At 44.8% G+C, this 13,603-nt stretch overlaps 1 pseudogene; it reads right to left on the reverse strand.

Annotated features, from left to right (window-relative positions):
• Positions 1–7,428: 7,428 nt before the first annotated feature.
• On the reverse strand, positions 7,429–13,047 carry LOC148139827 (uncharacterized; annotated as a pseudogene).
• Between the last annotated feature and the right edge of the window lie 556 nt (positions 13,048–13,603).

Here is a 13,603-nt window from a genome sequence, read left to right on the forward strand (position 1 = left end):
TGTGGGAGAGTGAAAGACAGTGTACATCAGAGAGAGAGTGTGAGTGACAGAGTCAGATAAACAGTGCATATCACAGTGTGTGAGAGACAGACAGAGAGAGACAGACAGAGAGACGGTGTAAATGAGAGAGAGTGATAGTGCACATCAGAGAGAGTGTGAGAGTGAGGGAGACAGAGAGACTGTGTACATCATTGAGAGTGAGTGAGTGAGCAAGAGAGTGAGAGAGAATGTACATCAGAGACAGTATGTGAGTGAGAGAGTGTGTGTGTGAGAGAGCATACATCAGAGAGAGTGTGTGAATGAGAGGGGGAGAGACAGTGCACATCTGAGAGAGTAAGAGAGTGTGAGAGAGAGACAGTGTACATTAGATATAGTGTGAGAGAGAGTGACAGTGCACATCAAAGAGAGTGTGTGAGTGAGAGATACAGATAGACAGAGCATATCAGATAGACTCTGTGAGTGAGAGAGAGAGAGACAGTGTTCATCAGAAATAGTGCGCGAGGGAGAGAGGGACAGTGTACATCAGAGAGAGTGTGTGACTGAGAGAGAGCGAGAGTGAGAGAGAAAGAGAGACTGTAAACATCGGAGAGAGTTTGTGACTGTGTGAGAGAGAGATCCAATGTACATCAGACAGTGTGTGTGACAGAGAGAGAGAGACAGAGAGAGAGAGAGACAGAGAGTGTACATCAGAGAGAGAGAGAGAATGGGAGGGAGAGGGACAGTGTACATCAGAGGGAGTGCGTGAGGGAGAGAGAGAGTGACAGTGTACATTAGACCGTGTGTGTAAGAGAGAGAGAGTGACAGTGCATATCAGAGAGAGTGTGTGAGTGAGAGAGAGGGGTACTTTGTACATCAGAGAGAGTGAGAGAGCGAGAGAGAGAGAGAGTGACAGAGACAGAGAGACAGCGTAGGTCAGAGAGAGTGTGTGAGTAAGACAGAGAGAGAGATAGACAATGTACATCAGAGAGAGTATGTGAGTGAGAGAGAGAGAGACAGTCAACATCAGAGAGAGTGTGTAAAGTGACAGAGAGTGAGAGACAGTTAAATGAGAGTGTGTGAGTGAGTGCGAGAGAGAGGATAGTGTAAATCAGAGCGTGTGTGAGTGAGAAAGTGAGAGACAGTATACATCAGAGAGAGTGCGTGCATGAGAGATCCAGATAGACAGAGCATGTCAGATAGACTGTGTGTGTGTGAGATAGAGAGAGAGAGAGAGAAGGAGGCAGTATACAGAGACAGTGAGTGATTGAGAGAGAGACCAAGTGCATAGATCATGGAAATGGAACAATACAACGCAGTACAGGCCCTTTGGCCCTCGATGTTGCGCCGATCCAAGCCCACCTAACCTACACTAGCCCACTATCCTCCATATGCCTATCCAATGCCCGTTTAAATGCCCATAAAGAGGGAGAGTCCACCACTGCTATTGGCAGGGCATTTCATGAACTCACGACTCGCACATCCGAGAGAGTGTGCGAGAGAGAGAGAGAGAGAGAAAGAGAGAGAGAGTGTACATCGGAGAGTGTGTGAGTAAGAGATAGAGAAAGGGAGAGTGCACATGAGAGAGAGTATGTGACAGAGAGAGAGAGAGAGAGAGACAGTGTACATCAGAGAGAATGTGAGTGAGAGAGAGAGCGGGACTTCGTACGTCAGAGAGAGTGAGAGAGAGAGACAGAGAGACAGTGTACATCAGATAGAGTGTGTGAGTGAGAAAGAGAGCGCGAGAGAGAGAGTGTGTACATCATAGATAGTGCGCGAGGGAGAGAGACTCAGTGTACATCAGAGAGAGTGTGTAAGTGAGAGAGAGATCCAGTGTACATAGAATATAGAACATAGAACATAGGAGAGTACAGCGCAGTACAGGCCCTTTGGCCCTCGATGTTGCGCCGATCCAAACCCACCTAACCTACACTAGCCCACTACCCTCCATATGCCTATCCAATGCCCGCTTAAATGCCCATAAAGAGGGAGAGTCCGCCACTGCTACTGGCAGGGCATTCCATGAACTCACGACTCGCTGAGTAAAGAACCTACCCCTAACATCTGTCCTATACCTACCTCCCCTTAATTTAAAGCTATGCCCCCTCGTAATAGCTGACTCCTTACGTGGAAAAAGGTTCTCACGGTCAACCCTATCTAAACCCCTAATAATCTTGTACACCTCTATCAAGTCACCCCTAAACCTTCTTTTCTCCACTGAAAACAACCCCAAGTGCCTCAGCCATTCCTCATACGATCTTCCTACCATACCAGGCAACATCCTGCTAAACCTCCCCTGTACCCGTTCCAGTGCCTCCACATCCTTCCTATAGTATGGCGACCAAAACTGCACACAATACTCCAGACGCGGCCACACCAGAGTCTTATACAACTGCAACATGATCTCAGGACTCCGGAACTCAATTCCTCTACCAATAAAAGCCAGTACGCCATATGCCTTCTTCACCACACTATTTACCCGGGTGCCAACTTTCAAAGATTTGTGTACATGGACACCAAGATCCCTCTGCTCATCCACACTACCAAGTATCCGACCATTAGCCCAGTACCCCATCTTTTTGTTACTCTTACCAAAGTGAATCACCTCACACTTAGCTACATTGAACTCCATTTGCCACTTTTCTGCCCAGTTCTGCAGCTTATCTATATCCCGCTGTAACCTTCCACATCCTTCCTCACTGTCAACAACTCCTCCGACTTTCGTATCATCCGCAAACTTGCTCACCCAACCTTCTAGCCCCTCCTCCAGGTCATTTATAAAAATGGCAAACAGCAATGGTCCCAAAACTGATCCTTGCAGAACACCGCTAGTAACGGCACTCCATGATGAACCTTTACCATCAACTACTAACCTCTGTCTTCTTCCAGCCAGCCAATTCCTCATCCAAACCTCCAACTCACCCTCAATGCCATACCTCCGTATTTTTTGAAGTAGCCTACCATGGGGAACCTTAGCAAACTCCTTACTAAAATCCATATATACCACATCTACCGCTTTCCCCTCGTCCAAATCCTTAGTCACCTTCTCAAAGAATTCAGTAAGGTTTGTGAGGCACGACCTGCCCTTCCCAAAACCATGCTGACTATCCTTGATCACATTATTCCTATCCACATGTTCTTAAATCCTATCCCTTACAATTCTCTCTAAGACTTTGCCCACAACAGAAGTGAGACTCACCGGCCTATAGTTACTAGGGTTATCCCTACTCTCCTTCTTGAACAAGGGAACCACATTTGCTAGCCTCCAGTCTTCTGGCACTACTCCTGTAGACAAAGAGGACATAAAAATCAAGGCCAATGGCTCCGCAATCTCCTCCCTTGCTTCCCAGAGAATCCTAGGATAAATGCCATCAGGCCCAGGGGACTTATCTATTTTCACCCTTTCCAGATTTAAAGAAGTTGACGACAAAAGACATGTCCGTCTGTCGACATTGTTTGATTATTAACTCAACGCTTGTATCCATGATGGCCACATCGTCCGCAACGCACAAATTAGATATTTAAAAGAACTTTCCCCATTTGCCTAGGTGGGTGCAGCTTCAATACCACTGAAGGAACTGGACACCTTCCACGACAATACGGTCACTTAATTGTACATTGTTCAATACCTGAATATTTATTCCCTTAACTGCTAAAGCACAATTGCAGCAGAGGGTACAACTGAGAAGAATAATTAGGGTAGTAATCCAGGCTTTGTTGACAAAGCTTCAAAGCTCAAAAACTGTACCGTCTACAAGGACAAGGTTGAAGATGCACTGAAAATTCACCATTTGCGAATTACCCTGCAATGCACCTGCCAGCATGACTTGGAGAGGAATCAGTGCTAAGTTTATTGAGTGGTGAAGCGGTCTTGTTGGTCAAAGATTTAAACTTCAGCCTTCTATCTTTTATCTTACAATTTTCAAAAATGTTGACTATTGCATGGACCAGACTTGTGCTCATTCCTTTCGTTGTTTCCTAAACTGGCGGTTGCTGAAGATCGAATATCATCCTCAGCCTGTGGTCAACAATCGAAAATATCCGAAAACCCTCTCGAACAACTGATGTCCCTGTCCAACAATCTTCAGAGATCTGTGAATGTCCACTCCAAGATCTCTTTGTTCCTGTGCACCACTCAGAATCCTCACTGTTATTGTTTCAACTCCCCAAATTCATAACCACGTATTGGTCTGGATTCAATTACATTCGCCGTTTTCCTCTCCACCTGATGGATACATCCCTGTGGTCCCTGACGTTATTAAACATAATCAACTACACGACTATGCATCGTCAGTAAACTTCTAAATCATGACTCTGACAACGAAGTTTGAATTATTGATTTACATCAGGAAACAGTGGCACTTCACTGGAATCAGGCATCCAAACATGGTACATTGCTGGATGGGATGCACACCCGCAATAACAGCAAAATCGGACCCTTGCTGTCATTTGTGAAGCTGATGGCGACTCTGCAGGTTGGTCTCCTGACTGATTCCTTCTCACATATGGGAGTGGTGAATGACCTGTCCACATTGTGACTGAGAAAATGAGTTTACACCTCCGCTGGTAATTGAAAACCTTCCTGCATTCCACCCCACCCACCCCACCCACACCGCCTCCCCTCCCCCGCCCCCCGCCCCCCAACCAATGGACCTGACTTCTTGGCGATGTTGGTATCATTTTCGCTGTTTAGATTGGATAATCAGTTGAATTTGAGTCCACACAGAGACAACTCCCAATTTTCCCCGTCATCCAGGTTTTTTTTTATCCTTCCTTATTCCCCCACAGAGTTTAGCCACCATAGTCTGAAGAGAATTTATTGTTCAATCTTAATTCAGCTTGAACTACGTCAGGGGGGATTTATGGGTGAACTCCACTGTTGTGGGTCTGGCATCATATGTTGTCAAGTCTCATTAAGAACGGCAGATTTCCCTTTCGAAGGGACATGAATGATTGGGATTTTAGCAAATTAAAACATTTTGTCTCTTTTCCTCTGATCGGGTTTATATTTCAGACTTTATTCATCGAATTTAAATAGCAGCAGCTGACATGTTGCAGAGTTTAAGGATTACTCGCCCTGTATATCGTCACTACATTTGCAGATGACACGAAGATTTGTGGAGTAGCCAGAAATCATAGGGACTGTCAAAGAATGAAGGGGAATATAGATAGACAGAAGATTTGTTCAGAGAAGTAGCAGATGGAGTTCAATCCAAGCAAATATGTAGCGATGCATTTTAGGAAGTCTAATTCTAGAGCCAACTATACTGTAAACGGAAGAGCCTTGGGTAAAGTTGACGAACAGAGTGATTTGGGAGTTCAGGTCCTTTGTACCCTGAAGGTGACTGCACAGGTGGATAGATTGCTCAAGAAGGCATATGGCATGCTTGCCTTCACCGGAAGGAGCATTGAGTATAAAAGCTGGCAGGTCATGCTAAAATTGTGCAAGATTTTGGTTCGGCCGCGTTTCGAATATCTGTTCATTTCTGGTCGCCAAATTACCAAAAGGAAGTGGACGTTTAGGAGAGAATGCAGAAATGGTTTACGAGGATATTGCCTGGTATGGAAGATGGTAGCTCTGAAGAGAGGTTGAGTAGTTTACTTTTGTTGTCTTTAGAAAACACGAGATTGAGGGGTCCTGATTGAGGTCTACAAAATCATGAAGGGTACAGACAGGGTTGATAGAGATAAGCTTTTTCCCAAGGTGAGGTGGTCACGCGTTCAATGGGAGACGTGAAACGTTTAAGGGAGATAGACATGGAAAGTGTTTTACACATAGGGTGGTAGGTGCTGGAATGCGTTGCCAGCAGAGGTAGTAGAGGTAGGCATGATAAGTTATTTTAGGGTGCATTGTTAAGGAAACTTTCAGAGAATGCTTCCAATTCATCGACCTCTCGTGACCTCCAGCATGCTTCTGCTGAGTCAATCTGCAGTGCGGATTAATGCTGCTAGTGTATCTTAATAATCTACTAAACGGTGACAAATATGTCCTTCCTCCCCGCCTTTGACCAGGAGCACTCCCAGCTTTGGCATTTCATGCGCCTCTGTGCCGTCACAGAAGAACCACGGGCTCACCTTCAAACCAGTCAATCCATTTCAATACCACGGTCATGACATCAATTCTCATGTAGCAGCTTTTACTGATATGGTCAGAGATTATTGGAACATCAGGCTCTGGAAAAGGAAACAGGGCAGCACTGAGGAAAAGAAACTTTATTCTAAAATACCCATTTCTACATCATTTGCTTCACTTGCTTATTCGGCTCTATCTAAGCTATTGTGTGCAGTTCTGCAACTCACATTATAACAGGGATGTGATATCACTGGAAATGTTGCAGCGGAGATTTCACAGGATTCTGTCTGGGAAGAGGAACTTAAGTTATGAAGAGAGATTGGATAGATTGGAATCGTTTTTCTCTGAGCAGAAGAGATTGAGAGGATACAGTATTGAGATGTGCAAAATAATCAGGGATATGGATGGCGTAAACTGAAATAAATATTTCTCTTTGATGGTGAGATCAATCACGGGGGAGGGGTGAGTATAGATTTAAGGACAGAGGAGGAAAGATTTGAGTGAATGCGCAGACAAATGTTTTGAAAGAGTGGGTAGTTGAAATCTGGAACTCAGCGCATGCAAGGTTTGGAGAGGCATAAATCCTCATAAGTTTCAGAAGTATTGAGATGTGAATTTGTGGTGCCAAGGCATACAAGGCTATAGACCAATTCAGGTAGATGACAAACAAACCTGAATTAGATTAGATTAGATTAGATTACATTACAGTGTGGAAACAGGCCCTTCGACCCAACAAGTCCACACCGACCCGCGGAAGCGCAACCCACCCATACATTTACCCCTTACCTAACACTACAGGCAATTTAGCATGGCCAATTCACCTGACCTGCACATTGTGGACTGTGGGAGGAAACCGGAGCACCCGGAGGAAACCCACACAGACACGGGGAGGACGTCCAAACTCCACACAGTCAGTCGCCTGAGGCGGGAATTGAACCCGGGTCTCCAGCGCTGTGAGGCAGCAGTGCCACCGTGCCGCCCACAAATGAGCTGTAAGTGCTGTGAATAAAAAGCAAAAGTAGGAATTGCAGCTCGGGGAAAACAGAATGACCACTTCGGGTCAACAGGCACTTCCTCGGAACTGGTTTTGACTCGCAATGTTAACTCTGATTTCTCTCCACTGATGCTGCCTGACCCGCTGAGCGCTTGGAATATGTTTTTTTGTCAGTGCATCAATAATACGGGTTTAGAAAGATAGGGGGGTGGGGGGGAGTGTGAATCTCGTCGGTGGCACAATGCAGACTCAATTGGCTAAATGATTTCTGTCTGCATTGTGTCTAATTCTAACTCTAAATCTGGAAGTTTTTGTCCATTTTTTCATTCTTTGGTTTTTCAAATCTCTCCTGTCATGTGAATTGGAGAACAGGACAACCGACGGTTCAGGCATAAGCCACCGCCAAACCGTTACCTCCTGACGCCTGGAAGAGGAACACATCATATTCTGTCTTGGGACACTGCATCCACCCGGGTAAAATGTGAATTTCAATGGCTTCCTCATTTCCTCTCCCACCCCCGACATTATCACAGTCCGAAGCATCAAACTTGGCGTCACCCTCCCGAATCATTCATCTCTTCCTCTTCTAACTTGCACCTTCTCGCCCGCCTCCACCACCTTCCGCTTTCCCAGCCACCTTCCACCCAACCCCAACCCCCTCCCTTTTATCTCTCAGCCCGCACGCACAAGGGCCATTCCTGATGAAAGACTTTTGCCAATAATGTCGATTCTCCTGCCCCTCGGATGCTGCCTGACCTGCTGCAATTTTGCAGCACGACACTATCGTCATGGCGAAGATAGACGAGCTCAGCTCAGGCTCTTTATTTGAGAGCGGAGAAGGCTGAGTGAGGAAGTGACTAAGGTGAGCATAAAGGGGATCGATAGGTGTGATAGGAATAAACTTCTTATGGGAAGGGTTAACAACCAGGGATGTTCGATAAGCGCAAGGAAGAGGATGCTCAGAGGAGATATAGGAAGAACGTTTTCACTCTAACACTGTTGTTTATTTGGAATTCACTGTATGAACGTGTGGTAAAGCTACGAGTCATCTAACCTTTTCAGAAGTCTTTAGCCGAATACTTGAGAAGCGAGAGCACACATGGATAAGCACAAGGTAGTGGAAAGTGGGGCAAAGGTAAACAGATGTCTGATGAAAGATCCAAACACCGTACCGAAAATACAGAGCATGAAAGCATGGGATGGGTCTGAGCATGATACTACTGGCGATCTGTTACAAGGGGTCTGTGGAATGCTACACTAGTCAGAAGATCACTTTGGCAGGATGGGGCCGCTGTGGCAGGATGGGATAAGATAGTGGAATGCTCCCACACCAATTAGCAGAGTCAGACTGAGGCTGAATGGTTATTATGGCAGGCTGAAATTATAATAATTAGTAAAGTCAGCCTTGCCTGCTAAATATAATCATGGTAGGTTGGGACAAGTCGTGACAAAAAATATTTAGGACATGAAATTAAATATTCAATTGATAGTTAGTAGAGTCAGCCTACTTGAGACCCTAGTAGCATGATATGACATTAAATATAGAATCAGTAGTTAGTAGAGTCAGCTTGGGAGAGGAAAACATTGTGATAGATTGAGTAGCTAAATATCTAATCATGATAGGTTAGTCTGGGATGGAAGATCATTGTAGCAGAGGTGGCAGTAAGATACCAAATCATGACAGTAGAATAATATTAAGTTGAATGCAGGAAAACCCATAGTGGCCGAAGTGGAGCGATAATAGAAACTGTAGCTGGAGTGAGCTAATTCTGACTAACAGAGTTGGACATGCTGATAAGCGAACAAAACATGATTAAAGAAAAGGTATAAAGTGCTATAGACCCTGAGTTTCGGGAGCATTCAAGAATTTGCTTTCTGAATGTCACGGTTTTTTGTTTGTAAATAAAACATCTACTCCTTGAAGATCTCTCCGCATCTCCTGGTGATTGTCTACATTTTCTCCACCAAAGCGCAACTTTGGGTGCAATAAAGTTGTGGCTCTGTGGCGCAATGAAAAGCACATTAGATTTCTACAGCATTGTTAACATTGCTATTCAGAGTTTATGGGTTTGATTTCCACCAGCATCGGAGTTTAGATTTCTGCTCAATCAATGATTGTTCTGCTAAATCATCATCAATTCCCCTCGTCTGGAGTTCGCGACCCTGCTGTTGACCAGAGAACATTCCTTACCTTTTTGGCTGTGAGTTTTGACGCAATCATATCGTTTGAAACATAATCAACCAGAATCAGCTGCTCAGCCACAAAACCTGTAAAGTTCGTGCAGAAACCCACGGTCTCTAAACACATTTCCTTCCCATAGTGGCACCGACGTTTCCGTTTCCCTTTGGGCGACAGGTTGTTGTGGATGGGCTGGGGAAGGACATTGAAGCGTTTGGTCAGTCATGACGATATCAAATGGCGGGATAGGACCGGTGTTTGGAATATCCTCCTCCTGTTCCTTTCTTTCTGTGCTGTATCTGACTGAAGGTTTTCAACAATAATACGATGAGGACAATCTGAATCTACACCACGGAATATCAAGGTCCTCCCCTTTAACCCACCGCTCTCATAGATGGAATAGACAGCTCCTGTTGCAGCTTTAGATCAGACAGTGAAGGATTCTCTCAGGCGCTATGTCAGGCTCCATGCTCCTTCACACAGATTTCCAACTAGGCACATGGAGCAAGCAAACATGTGAATATTGGGGATTCAGGGACAGATTTCCCCTCTGCTGGGCTGCAATTCTGGACATGGTGACGTACAGGAATTTCTGGCATTTTAAGTCTTACTGTGCATTCTTCATAATTTACAATTTAAACTGGAATTGAATTTATTCTTGCATAGCATTTTTACATATTCAGTATTCATGGAAATCGTGCAACGTGTTCTTGGATGTAGGAATGGTGAAGATTATTGATGAATGCTATATGTTTCATGTTACCTGTATGACTTTTCAGAAGGAGGTTGGTGAAATTTCATTGATTCGAATTCTGTGCCGAATTGAAGCCGATCGAAGGAAAAGCCCTGCGACAGCGGCAATTTAACATTGTCAGTAAACAACGCAGGAACCCATGGAAACCCATTTTTTCAATGAATTCAATTTTGCACATTTTTGTGTCCTTTCCTGAACCTGATGTTTCAAAAATCACAGGTTGATGTCAGTTTCTCCTTATCTGTGTCAGCTTTAAATTGAGAACCACATGTTTCAGGGGCGTCATGGTGGCTCAGTGGTTATCACTGCTGCCTCACAGCAGCTGGATCCGCGGTTCGATTCCAGCCTCGGGGAGCTGGGTGGAGTTTGCACATTCTCCCCCTGTCAGAGTAGGTTTCCTCCCACAGTCCAAATTAGTCAGGGGAAATGGTTCTGCGTGGGTTTCTCTTCGGACTTGTTGGGCCGAAGGACATGTTTCCACACGGCAGGGAATCTAATCATCACAGCAAAAGTAAAGCAATTGAATTAAAGATCCCAAGGTAGGAGTAGGCCGCGTGACAGCTTTGCTGTCTGCGGCTCTGGGAGCGCAATTTGTCAGTGCCTGGTACTTAAAGTTGCGTAAACTGGCAAAGTTGTAAGTTCAATGCTTATCTGAAGATACTGTCACTGTCATTGACCAGGAAATATTGGAGCATCAGACTGAAACGCAGTTGAAAACAATGTTGAGTAAAGTAACAGTTATTTGAAAACTTCAGTGCCTGATTTGGGGAAATGTTCTGTATTTGGGAAAGTGTCAATTATTAACTGAAAAGCTACAAATATTCCCCAAGTGAATATCCGTCTGTGGATAGAGAAACAGAGGTGAAGTTTTAGCTTGATGACCTTTCTCAAATCGCTGACCCTGCACGGGATTACCTTCTGGGAAAGTCTGTTTATCTCGTTTCATATCATTCCACAGCTCATTAAGCCAATCTAAAGTATTAGATCGATGTTGTGGTTCTGATCGTCAAGCTGGGAATTTGTGTTGCAGACGTTTCGTCCCCTGTCTAGGTGACATCCTCAGTGCTTGGGAGCCTCCTGTGAAGCGCTTTTGTGATGTTTCCTCCAGAATTTGTAGTGGTTTGTATCTACTGCTTCCGGTTGTCAGTTCCAGCTGTCCGCTGCAGTGGCCAGTATATTGGGTCCAGGTCGATGTGCTTATTGATTGAATCTGTGGATGAGTGCCATGCCTCTAAGAATTTCCTGGCTGTTCTCTGTTTGTCTTGCTCTATAATAGCAGCGTTGTCCCAGTCGAAATCATGTTGCTTGTCATCTGAGTATGTGGCTACTAAGGATGGCTGGACATGTCGTTTCGTGGCTGATTGGTGTTCATGGATGCGGATTGTTAGCATGTTTGTCCTATGTAGTGTTTTGTGCAGTCCTTGCATGGGATTTTGTACACTACATTTGTTTTGCTCATGCTGGGTATCGGGTCCTTCGTCCCGGTGAGTTGTTGTCTGAGAGTGGATGTTGGTTTGTGTGCTGTTATGAGTCCTAGTGGTCGCATTAGTCTGGCTGTCAGTTCAGTAATGTTTTTGGTGTATGGTACTGTGGCTAGTCCTTTGGGTTGTGGCTTGTCCACATTCCGTTGTCTTTCCCTTAGGCATCCGTTTGATGAAATTACGGGGGTATCCGTTTTTGGCGAGTACATTGTATAGGTGTTCTTCTTCCTCTTTTTGCAGTTCTGGTGTACTGCAGTGTGTTGTGGCCCTTTTGAACAGTGTCTTGATGCAACTTCTTTTGTGTGTGTTGGGGTGGTTGCTTTCGTAGTTTAGGACTTGGTCTGTGTGTGTGGCTTTCCTGTATACCTTTGTGGGTCAATTCTCCGTTCGGTGTTCTCTGTACCGTCACGTCTAGGAATGGGAGTTGGTTGTCCTTTTCTTCCTCTCGAGTGAATCGGATTCCTGTGAGTGTGGCGTTGATGATCCGGTATGTGTTCTATATTTCTGTGTTTTTAATGATTACAAAGGTGTCATCCACATATCTGACCCAGAGTTTGGGTTGAATTTGAGGTAAGACTGTTTGTTCTAACCTTTGCGTTACTGCTTCTGCTATGAGTCCAGAGATGGGTGAGCCCATGGGTGTGCCGTTGATTTGTTCATATATTTGGTTGTTGAATGTGAAGTGTGTTGTGAGGCAGAGGTCCAGTAGTTTGAGTATGCAGTCTTTGTTGATAGGTTACTGGTCTTGTTGTCTGTTCTGTCTTTCCAGCAAGTTGGCTATTGTTTCTCTGGCTAGGGTTTTGTCGATAGAGGTGAACAGTGCCGTTACATCGAATGAGACCATAGTTTCTTCCTTGTCTATGTGTATATTTCTGATGATGTCCAAGAATTCCTGTGTTGACTGTGCAGAGTGTCTGGATCCGCTGATCAGGTGTTTCAGTTTCTGCAGTAGTTATTTAGCCAATTTGTGTGATGGTGTCCCTGGTAGTGATACTATAATTCTGAGTGGGATGTCTGGTTTGTGCACTTTAGGTAGTCCATAGAATCTGAGGTGTTGTTGCTTTCGGGTTTCATTCTCTGGAGGTCAATCCTGGTTATCTGTCCGTTTTTTTGTCGGTTTCTTAGTGTGTTGTATATCCTATTGGTGAGCTGTGGGTTGGGGTCAAACTCCCTCTTTTGGTAGGTGTTGGTATCTGCAAGTAGTTGTTGCACTTTTTGGATGTACTCTGCTTTGTCCATGATGACCATCATTCTGCCTTTGTCTGCTGGTAGTATGATTATGTTCTTATCGTTTCTTATAGCTTTTAGAGCTTCCCTCTCCTTGGTGTTGAGGTTATGTGTTTGTCTTTTCCTTGTTATCAGGGGTACCATATTTTGTCTCGCTGTTTGTTGTGTCTGTTCTGTCAGTCCATTGTTTCTGTGTGTGCATTCTAGTGCTGCTAGGAAATCTGCTGTCTTGGCGTGCCTGTGGTTGTAGTTGAGTCCTTTGGCCAGTATTGCTTTTTCCGTGTCTGTGAGCTGTCTTTGGAAGAGGTTTCTAATCCAGGAGTGTGTTGTGGTGTTCTTTCTGTTGTGTTTTAGTTTGGCCATTTTTTTTAGTGCCTTTTTTTGCGGTGTGTCGTCCTGTTTGGTACTATGGTGACGGCCTGTTCTATGGTCCGGGTGCATTCCTGTTTGGTGGTTTTTGAAATTAACGATTTTGAAATTAACAGCATCTCACCAGGACGAAGGACCCGATACCCAACATGAGCAAAATCAATGTAGTAAATCAATAAGCACATCGACCTGGACCCAATATACCGAACATTGCAGCGGACAGCTGGAACTGACAACCAGAAGCGGCAGATTCAAACCATTACAAATGCTGGAAGAAAGATCACAGAAGCGCTTCACAGCACTGAGGATGTCAACTCGGCAGGGGATGAAACGTCTGCAACACAAATTCCCAACTCGGCGAACAGAACCACAACAATGAGCACTCCAGCTACAAATCTTCTCCCAAACTTTGGGGAGTTTGATTGTTGTCAGTAAATCTGGTAAAGGCATAACAAGTAGTTTTGGTGTTGGGAGGAATAGAGGGTTCAAACTGGAATAAGATCGAGTCTTGTCGCAGAATTTTCCGAGCGGAGATCAGTGAGTATTAAAT

The sequence above is a fragment of the Chiloscyllium plagiosum genome, unplaced genomic scaffold, assembly GCF_037043375.1.
Source record: "Chiloscyllium plagiosum isolate Xiang-an unplaced genomic scaffold, Cpla_swu_hap1 HiC_scaffold_37, whole genome shotgun sequence".
NCBI lineage: Eukaryota > Metazoa > Chordata > Chondrichthyes > Orectolobiformes > Hemiscylliidae > Chiloscyllium > Chiloscyllium plagiosum.